This window comes from Mytilus galloprovincialis, chromosome 2, assembly GCF_965363235.1.
Source record: "Mytilus galloprovincialis chromosome 2, xbMytGall1.hap1.1, whole genome shotgun sequence".
Classification (NCBI taxonomy): domain Eukaryota; kingdom Metazoa; phylum Mollusca; class Bivalvia; order Mytilida; family Mytilidae; genus Mytilus; species Mytilus galloprovincialis.
The window spans coordinates 91,279,343-91,290,807 of record NC_134839.1 but is presented as its reverse complement, the minus strand read 5'-3'; the positions used below and the strand labels follow the sequence as shown (position 1 = coordinate 91,290,807).

General features: G+C 31.1%; 1 long non-coding RNA gene across 3 annotated transcripts; it reads right to left on the bottom strand.

Annotated features, from left to right (window-relative positions):
* Positions 1-548: 548 nt before the first annotated feature.
* LOC143064845 (uncharacterized) lies at positions 549-11,262 on the bottom strand. Of its 3 annotated transcripts, none has more exons than XR_012975332.1 (4): positions 11,248-11,262; positions 3,825-3,956; positions 1,540-1,610; positions 549-684 (listed from the first exon to the last, which is right to left on the bottom strand). It is a non-coding gene; the product is annotated as an uncharacterized LOC143064845 (long non-coding RNA). The 3 variants fall into 3 exon arrangements; XR_012975334.1 differs by having other exon boundaries at positions 1,544-1,610; XR_012975333.1 differs by lacking the exon at positions 11,248-11,262 and adding an exon at positions 10,245-11,080.
* Between the last annotated feature and the right edge of the window lie 203 nt (positions 11,263-11,465).

Here is an 11,465-nt window from a genome sequence, read left to right as displayed (position 1 = left end):
ATACACCAATAAACAAAAGAAATATCTGTAACATAATTTTCATGTTTCTAAAACCTTGATCAGGTACATTTGACACTAAGATGATTGAAAAGACCATGATATGAAATATTTCATGGAATATAAACCGACAATCTTTTGTCTCTGTAGTTTCATTGGCAGTAATACCACAACTCTTTTAAAAAGAGGTCAAAATTGTCTTAAATGGATTTTGTGGAATGTTGTACATGTATTTGACAATTTTTGTTAAAATGTTCATTATGGTTAAACTTTGACAAACACATTTGTTGACTTATGCATGTAATATGAAAAGGAAAACCCCAAAAGTGTATAAGATGTTTCCTCTAGCATCAATTTAAATACAATTTTGAAGTTGTGTCCCTTGCCGGTTTGATAATAACCAATGTCTTGAGAAATCTGAGATTGTATTATTTTTTTAAACATGTTAAATGAAAAATTCAATAAATCCACTTTAAAGAATTTCATTCATATTTTTTTTCTCTGTTGTCTATTTGTTGCAGAATATAAATTTTTCAAAAAACTTCCAAAAATTTGATTTCACTCTACTTTTATTTTATACAGCAATCTCAAAACGTTACACAACTAAATGTTTTTTTGTTGTTGACATAATAACAATATCAATAGAATGTTCTATCTTCTAAATGTCACTCTTGAAGTTGTCTTCATCTGAAAAAAATAAAATTACATTCATACTTTTAAAAACTTAATTTGATTTATTCCCATATACTGTAAGTTGTTAGTTTTAAACATAATGACATATCCTCAGTGACTTTTAAACATGCTTTTCTGTCTCATTTTAGTCTCTTATGGAGAGTTGTCTCATTGGCAATAATACCACATCTACTTTTTTATATTTGTCTCGTTTTGATATAACAACATATTTGAATAAAACTGGAAAGTATTTTATAAATATAAATATTGATTTTGCTATCAGTAAATTAAAACCAAACTAAACATTATTGTTATACACATATGTATGTTGACCAGTTTTACAAACTGTTGATACCTATATTTTGACATTGTACAAGATCATGTTCTTATCCTATGATTAATGGCAGTCTAAATCAATTAGATGTTTACTGATTGATATTTAAGTCTTAGACACATGATTTTTGGTTTTACATTTGGCATGAGTTTTGCTAATTTTTAAATTCTTCTTCAATGGTCTCTGGTGGAGAGTAATGACTCATTGGCAATCATACCACATCTTCTTATTTTTATATTTTTTTTAAACTTTAATATATGTAGCTAAAAATTGGAAGCAATTAATATTTGTAATAAAAACAATCTTGAATACAAAATGTAACCACAACTGATCTTTTTACTTACAAAATCGAGCCGTTTTTAAAGTGTTATAACCATACGAATTAAGTTGAAACTTTTCATTCATTTATTTATATAATAGGTAACCCATGAAACTTTAACAACTGCAATGTGTTTGGAAGAGCAAGGATTAAAACATTTTTTTTTTTAAATCTCTCTCCAAATATTACATTAAGATAAATATATTTATACACATACCTACTTTTTTTGCCTACAGAAGTCCTTTCTATGAAAATATCCTTTGATTTTGCTTGGCATTCCAGAAACTCCTGTAACATAAATGAAATAAATTAAGTTTTGAATAAATTCTTTATTAGATGTCATTTTGTACTAATTATGAACATGGTAAAGGTACAAATAGTTTCAATTCACTCTCAATGACAGTGTTTTTCCATACAGGGTTACAGCTAATTTCCTAATGCATGTAGAGCAAAACTTTGGTTAGCTTGCTTGCTTTGTTTGTATATTGTACAATCATATTAGGATAACACCCAATTGAATTCAAATATAATATAATATAACTGGGCGGAACATAGTTTTAGGCGTTATAAAGCATGTAAAAATTCAAATTATAGACTTTATCAGCAGTTTGAATCGTGTAATATTAGTGACTGGTATAATGACACGAACATTCACAAAACTATGGTGTTAGCGAAAATAGAAGATAAACTTTTAACCGATTTTAGAAATAAGTGGACGGAAGATCTACATAGAGTTTCTGCAAGACGTATGGATGGTGGTAGTAACAAATTAAGGACATATAGAACATTTAAAACCGAAATTAGTTGTGAACTTTATTTAAAAAACACTATTATCTCCTGCTCAACGTAGAGCATATTCGCAATTCAGATGTGGGGTTGCACCCATACGAATCGAAACCAAGCACTTCGAACGTTTACCAATGCATGAACGGACTTGCTTTATGTGTGAAAATAAAACTGAAACTGAGGAACATGTACTAATTGAATGTCCACTTTATGACGATTTAAGGAACGAACTTTATGAATATATAAACAGTGTAGATGAGAACTTTAACATGTTGACGAACCGTGAGCAACTGTCTTTTGTGTTGGGATGCCAAAACGTTAATGTAATTTACAAATGTGCCAAAACCTGCAAATCTATTTTAGACAGAAGGAGACGTTTTTTATATCGATAAATTTTTTTAGACTTTTAAATTTTTGTAATTTGTTTTAGAAATTTTAATAAGTGCATGTACATAGTTTTATAAAGTCCTTTTATTGTTTGATGAAATTTTACTTTTTGTCTCTCATAATTCTTTTAAGAGTGGCATTAATATATATTTATGTTTTATGATATATATGTAAATATTGTATTGTGTATATTAATGGTGAGACGTTAATAAACTATCTATCTATCTATCTATCTATAATATATACAGGTTTAGCTATGCCATATATATATTGATTAAAGATGTCAATCTTATTCACAAAGCTTGTATAAACAATTATACAAACAAAGCAAGCAAGCCAACCAAAGTTTTACTTTGCAAGCATAAGGAAATCAGCTGTAATACATGCCGGATCATCATGTTCCATCCTTTTAGACATCTCTAAATAAAACACTAGATTCACTATAAATATTTGGTTTATCAAAATGTCAGATTTGTCCATTTTCATAATTTAATTATTTATTTTTATCTCCATGGGACACAGATGATGCCCCCTCTTGCATAGGTATAATGTTATAATAAGGGAAATAACTCCAGAACAGTAAAAGTGACCTACCCAAATTTGTACTTGATCTGCATTTAGTGGATATTATCAGGGTGTGTAAGTTTCATAATATTTGGTTAAACAATTTTACCCCATGTCAGATTTGCTCTAAATGCTTTGTTTTCAGAGATATACATTTTTTGTAAGCCAAAATCTATATTTTACCTCAATGTTCAATTTTCCATACAAGGGGGTTAAATTGCCATAGCTGTATTTTGACCTGATGAGGTTCAAAAAACCATATAGGGGCCATCTTGCAATTGTATGTGTTTCTTTTTTTTCCGCTGTGTATTTACTAATGTTGATTCATTGATATATATCATGTATAGTATACCCCTTATAAGTTATCAGTTGTTTCTCTATTGCATTATATCTTTTTTAATAAATTCTCCTTACTATTTGTAACAGCAGTGAATCCCAAACTCTGTCTAACCAACAAGTCTCAGACAAGAAGCAATTCAGACAGAAAGATTTTTCAAGATGTTTTAGTTGAATGTATAGTAGAAAAGTTCAAATTTCAGTTTGGCAAAGACTGTAACAGCAAAGTTACCTTAATATATAGTAATAAAGTTTCAGCATAAATAATGTATTGAAAGCAAGGCCACCCTTAACAAATTGTTTGTTTGGCATTGCCGACTCACACATATTCAATACAGTAAGTCTGACAAAGAGCAAAAAACAACGGAAGGCCACAAATTGTTTTCAACACAGCAAAAAAATCTTGCACCATACAAAAAATATACTTACCATTGCTGAATTGTACTTGAAACATTTACTAGGTGTCTTCCCTTGCCATTTTCTTCACCATTTGTGGAATTTTTTAAACATCCATGTACATGTACCTTCCTGACATAGGGGAGGTCAAATTTGATAACTAGCCTATAGGATAAAAAGAAATCCATTTCATAAAAATTTTACAGAAACTATTTTCATATTACTTTACAATTACAGACACAGTCTGTGTTCATGTGAAAGCCAAAATGAAGATGATAGATATAAGAAGATGTGGTATGAGGTCCAATGAGACAACTCTTCATCCAAGCCACAATTTATAAAACATGTAAAAGTAAACCATTAAAGGTCAAAGTACAGTCTTCAACATAGAGCTTTGGCTCACAATGCACAGCAAGCTATAAAGGGCCCACAAAATTACTACTAAAGTAAAACCATCCAATGAGAATTGCTGCAACCATTTTTGAATTATTGTCCAAAACTGGAAAATCCCCTTTATTTAATGAATAAAACCCCATGCCATAACTCTGAAATGTAAAATCTAAAATTTTAAAATTCTAAAGGGAGCTTCCATCAAAAGATATAAACAAATCACAAAAGTTTCACTAGAACAGCTGCTGAAAGAATTTTTGAGTTATTGTCCGAAAACTGGAAAAATTCCCCATCTTTTTATGAATAAAATCTGGTAATTCAAAAACCCAATATCTAAAATTATAAAAATTGTAAGGGATATCATGTCAAAAGATATAAACAATTCACCAAAATTTCTTGCAAGAAAAAGAAAACATTCTGGAGATATTGACTGAAAACTGGAAAATCACCCTTTTTTTATGAATTTAAAACCTGGTAACTCAGAAATTTAAAATTTATAAAAATTGAAAGGGAGTTCATGTCAATAGATATAAAAAATACACCAAAATTTCTTGAAAGTAGGAGAAAACATTGTTGAGTTATTGACTAAAAACTGGAAAATCACTTTTTTTTTATGAACAACCCTGTTACTCAGAAACTTAAAATCTAAACTTTATAAAAAATGAAAGGCAGCTCATGTCAATAGATATAAACAATTCACCAAAGTTTTATGCAAAATGGTTAAAGCATTTATGAGTTAATGTCCAACATGTTGACCATGGACAGACAGACAACGGTATACCATAATATATGTACTCACATAAATGGGCGTATAAAAAGAAGAAACGAGAAAAACTTATGAACTTAGTTACTCCATCAACAAACGAAAACTACTAAACCTCAGATTCCTGACTAAGGACAGGTGACACACAATTGCAGGGGGTTTAAACTTTTAAATGGTACCAAACCTTCACCCTTATCTGAAACAATAGTGCACGTGTAACATCACAACATAGAAAGACACACTATAAAATATTAATTGAAATGGCTGCATTCGTGTTCATCCTCAACCTTCATATATGTTATGTGTTATCATCAAATACAACTTACTTTTCAATATTTTTAAGAATGGACACCAATGCGGCTACTTTCATTTAAGACAAAAAAACGTCTAAAATTTAACTAAAATTCTAAAATTGTGAAGATTTCAGTAATTTAGCATGACTTAATGATGCTAGTACCCGATATATGTGCGTTGTATTGTTGAAACAGCCCACATTTATGTAGCAGTAGCATTCTACTTTCCGATGAATAACTAGAAGTTTACACTTAAACAGTTTTGTAAAACTGCTATATTTTGGGGCCAAAAAGGGGTCACACTGGACCTAATCCTTTGCATGAGGCAACTGCAAACTAAAGTTAACAAAAGGAAACAAAAATTGAATCATCATCCAATGTAATACTGAAAGATGGACCAACAGTCCCTTAAATTTTTAATGCCTACATAAGGCAGTCTGCATAATGTCTCAGTGGCAAATATTTCAGATATCAGTAAAAAGACAGTATAAACAATTCATGTCAATCAAATAATAAAACTAAGAAGTGTATATTATACTGAACTCACTATATTGGTTGAGGGAATATGCTATATTTTGATCAGTTGTATTAATATTTTATATACATTTTTGTATTAAAACAAACCATAGTATAATTATAACCAGATGCTCCGCAGGGCGCAGCTTTATAAGACTGCAGAGGTTGAACCCTGAACGGTTGGGGCAAGTATGGACACAACATTCAAGCTGGATTCAGCTCTAAATTTAGATTGTGATTAAATAGTTGACACAGCATAGGTTTCTGACACAGAATGAATGTGGTCTAATGAACTTAACATTTTTGTTTTGCCTTTGAGCAATTCACTATGCTGTTGAATATTAATCCTCTCAAAAAAATGTTTGAAGAAATTTTCTTTTTATTTATGAAATCTGAAATGAGAAAAATTGACCCCCCCCAATTTTTTTTTCTTCACATCCCCCTTTCCCTTATTCCAAAACTGATCTCAATTCAAATTTCTAATGGAGTTTGCAACAATAACTACTCATTTAAATATATCATAAAATATTAAAATATAAAAAAAGTGCTTGTTATCACTGAAAGGTAAAGATTGTTTTAATTTATCAGTTGGTAGTAAAAGTGAATATACATTGTATATTGTATAAAACAATGATTTAAGTTGATTCAACTACTATTCTGGACAAAGAAAGATAACTCCAATTGAAAAATTTCTTGCTATTGCGCAATATTGTGCAATTAGATATTTCTTGCTATTGCACAATACTGTGCAATTGAAAATACTTGCTATTGCACAATACTGTGTAATTGAAGATTTCTTGCTATTGTGCAATACTGTGCAATTGAAAATTTCTTGCTATTGCACAATACTGTGCATTTGAAGATTTCTTGCTATTGCTGAATACTGTGGAATTGAAAACTTCTTGCTATTGCACAATACTTAATATAATAATTTTGGATCCTGATTTGGACCAACTTGAAAACTGGGCCCATAATCAAAAATCTAAGTACATGTTTAGAATCAGAATATCAAAGAAACCAAAGAATTTATTTTTTGTTAAAATCAAACTTAGTTTTTAATTTTGGACCCTTTGGACTTTAATGTAGACCAATTTGAAAATGGGACCAAAAATTAAGAATCTACATACACAGTTAGATTTGGCATATCAAAGAACCCCATTTATTCAATTTTTCCCAACCTTCCTTTTGTGGTCATAAACCTTGTGTCAAAATTTCATAGATTTCTATTTACATAAAACTAAAGTTATAGTGCGAAACCAAGAAAATGCTTATTTGGGCCCTTTTTGGCCCCTAATTCCTACAATGTTGGGACCGAAACTCCCAAAATCAATCCCAACCTTCCTTTTGTGGTCATAAACCTTGTGTTAAAATTTCATAGATTTCCATTCACTTTTACTAAAGTTAGAGTGCGAAAACTAAAAGTATTCGGACGAGGACGACAACGACGCAGACGTGATTTTTTTTAATTTTTGCAGTCGTTTAAAAAGTGATTGTATCAAGTGCTACAATATTTTAAATTATTACAGTGAGGTTAAAATCCCTGTCATGTATTCATCATCCACACAGTTACTTATCGGAGAAATTTTTTTTCTATCATACCGTATACATGTACATGTATATGTTATGATATTTTTCTAAGACCATCAACCAGAACTTGCAGTCGTCCTATAAAAATAGGAGATGTGATATTATTGCCAATGACACAGAAATTAACAACCATAGCCACCATACAGCGTTCAACAATGAGCATTGTCCACTCTGGACCAACTATATTTCTTTTAGTTTATATAAACTATTCTTATCTATTATTGAGTATTTTTAAAAAGAGTTTTCCTACACAACTTCCTATCGTGATGCTTCTTAAAATTTGATGGGTAATCTTTAGATCCGATTTTATGTAATGGGACAATAAATCCTTTAGCCCATATTTCAGGAAATTTTCCTGTTGTTAATACATTGTTAAATATCTTTACAAAACATTTAAGCAGATATGATTGGCTGCGCTTGAGCATCTTATTTATTATGGAGTCAAAGCTGCTTAATTTATTGTTTTTTAGTGGTTCACAGGGGCTTGTTTAGTAGGCCAGACGAGCTTTTACTGTCAATAGCGATTTAATAAAAAACCAGATGCTCCGCAGGGTGTAGCTTTATACGACCGCAGAGGTTGAACCCTGAACGGTTAGGGCAAGTATGGACACAACATTCAAGCTGGATTCAGCTCTAAATTTGGATTGTGATTAAATAGTTGACACAGCATAGGTTTCTGACACAGAATGAATGTGTTCTAATGAACTTAAAATTTTTGTTTCTCTTAGGGCAATTCACTATGCTGTTGAATATTAATCCTCTCAAAAAAATGTTTGAAGAAATTTTCTTTTTTATTTATGAAATTTCAAATAAGAAAAATTGAACCCAATTTTTTTAATCACATCCCCCTTTCCCTTATTCCAAAACTAATCTCAATTAAAATTTCTAATGGAGTTTGCAACAATAACTACTCATTTAAATACATCATAAAATATTAAGATGTAAAAAAACTGCTTGTTATCACTGAATGGTAAAGATTATTTTAATTTATCAGTTGGTAGTAAAAAGTGAATATACATTGTATATTGTATATAACAAAGATTTAAGTTGATTCTGGACAAAGAAAGATAACTCCAATTAAAAAAAAATCTTGCTATTGCACAATATTTTGCAATTAGATATTTCTTGCTTACTATTCTGGACAAAGAAAGATAACTCTAATTAAAAAAAAATTTGATATTTCACAATATTGTGCAATTAGATATTTCTTGCCATTGCGCAATACTGTGCAATTGAAAAGACTTGCTATTACACAATACTTAATATAATAATTTTAGATCCTGATTTGGACCAACTTGAAAACTGGGCCCATAATAAAAAATCTAAGTACATTTTTGGATTCAGCATATCAAAGAACTTCAAGATTTCAATTTTTGTTAAAATCAGACTAAGTTTAATTTTGGACCCTTTGGACTTTAGTGTAGACCAATTTGAAAACAGGACCAAAAATGAAGAATCTACATACACAGTTAGATTTGGAATATCAAAGAACCCCATTTATTCAATTTTTGATGAAATCAAACAAAGTTTAATTTTGGACCCCGATTTGGACCAACTTGAAAACTGGGCCAATAATCAAGAATCTAAGTACATTTTTAGATTCAGCATATCAAAGAACCTAACTGATTCATTTTTTGTCAAAATCAAACTAAGTTTAATTTTGGACCCTTTGGACCTTAATGTAGACCAATTTGAAAACTGGACCAAAAGTTAAGAATCTACATACACAGTCATGACAGTTAGATTCAGCATATCAAAGAACCCCAATTATTCAATTTTGATGAAATCAAACAAAAGTTTAATTTTGGACCCTTTGGGCCCCTTATTATGTTGGGACCAAAACTCCCAAAATCAAACCCAACCTTTCTTTTATGGTCATAAACCTTGTGTTTAAATTTCATAGGTTTCTATTTACTTATACTAACGTTATGGTGCGAAAACCAAGAAAAATGCTTATTTGGGTCCCTTTTTGGCCCCTAATTCCTAAACTGTTGGGACCTAAACTCCCAAAATCAATACCAACCTTCCTTTTGTAGTCATTAACATTGTGTTTAAATTTCATTGATTTCTATTTACTTAAACTAATGTTATTGTGCGAAAACCAAGAATAATGCTTATTTGGGCCCTTTTTTGGCCCCTAATTCCTAAACTGTTGAGACCAAAACTCCCAAAATCAATCCCAACCGTTCTATTGTGGTCATAAACCTTGTGTCAAAATTTCATAGATTTCTATTAACTTAAACTAAAGTTATAGTGCGAAAACCAAGAAAATGCTTATTTGGGCCCTTTTTGGCCCCTAATTCCTAAAATGTTGGGACCAAAACTCCCAAAATCTATACCAACCTTCCTTTTGTGGTCATAAACCTTGTGTTAAAATTTCATAGATTTCCATTCACTTTTACTAAAGTTAGAGTGCGAAAACTAAAAGTATTCGGACGCCGGACGACGACGACGACGACGCAGACGCCAACGTGATAGCAATATACGACGAAAATTTTTTCAAAATTTGCAGTCGTATAAAAATGACAAAATGTCATTGAATTTCTTGGATTCCAAATTTTTAAAAAGTTTAAAGAAGAAATGTTTAACTGCACAATATTGAGCAATAGATTTGTAAGATCTTGACATTTGCTTAGTGTCAGAAACTCATATTACATGTACATGTATGTCAAAATTTTTATCAGAATCCAAATTCAGAGCTGTATCAAGCTTGAATGTTGTGTCAATACTCATGATACTGAGCCCCAACTATTCATGGTTCACCCTCAGCGGGTCGTAGAAAGCTGCTCCCTGCAGAGCACCTGGTTCTGTAATTTTATAATCCAATTCTCTGAAAATTTTAATTTGATATGACATTCTTAAATAAGATTCCTTAAAGCCCATGATTTATGAATGTGTTCTTACCAGTCACCCCAGATTGAGAAACCAGACCAGGATATTCATTTTATGCCAGGTCACTTGTTTTCACAGTCCTCTAGTCTGGTGTTATATATTGTTACTATTGTTAGTACAAATGTATTACTTATAGTTCCGTAACTCTTTCTCCTGAGACACCACCTGCCATGTTATTATTCTTGTCAGGACTTTGATCTTGCCAGACTTCCAAACCCTATTGGACTCTTTGTCCCTAGCTAGGAACTATAAGTATGATGTCACTCATTGGGTTTAGGAAAGTTTACTAATAGGATTTGAATTGAGAGGACGCTCATCCTATGGCTCCCACTTTAGGGACTGTTACAATAACATTAACAAATAGACTTATATTCAACCATATATATATGTCTTTTAAATAAACATCTTATTGTTTACGTGCTTTGATAGTTTATCTCAGAACTTGGGAAGACAACAGGAATATTACGAAGCCAGTGTTAACTTCACTCCGGTTTCACTTGCTACCAAAAAATGTATAGTTATCAAAGAGACATATACATTTCAATGGTTATAAACAGATAAACGAGGGACGAAAGATACCAGAGGGACAGTCAAACTCATAAATCGAAAATAAACTGACAACGCCATGGCTAAAAAAGAAAAGGACAAACAATAGTTCCCACGACACAACATAGGAAACTAAAGAATAAACAACACGAACCCCACCAAAAACAAGGGGTGATCTCAGGTGCTCCGGAAGTGTAAGAATAAATGGTCATCTAGCTGGTTCTACTTTACGGTCTTAACTTAAGTTCGTGCATGTCTTTATAATTTACTCAAACTGGATATATCACAGAAGATTGATTCGAGTGAAGCTCTACTGTGATATTCAAATTTGGTATATATATGTTTACCCCGTTATTGATAGGATTTCAAACTCCTGAGTCCTGTGGATAAATAAATCAGTTTTGGAAATGACATTTAAAAATCCTTCGTGAAATGTTAATCGAATAAAATATTAAAGTTGTATTCTTACCCATTTTGTCTTTAGGCAGCAACCATTTGATTTTCTGGGGGGGGGGCTATGGTTTTTTTTGGAAAAAAAAGTTTGTTTCCAGTTTTTGGAGAAAAAAATAATTTGTTTTTGATTCTGAGAAAAAAAAATGTTTGTTTCACCCTCAGCTGCCACTACATGTAATGCTAAAATTGAAAGAAAAAAATTGTTTTCGACTTGTCGCGAAAAAAATAGATTGT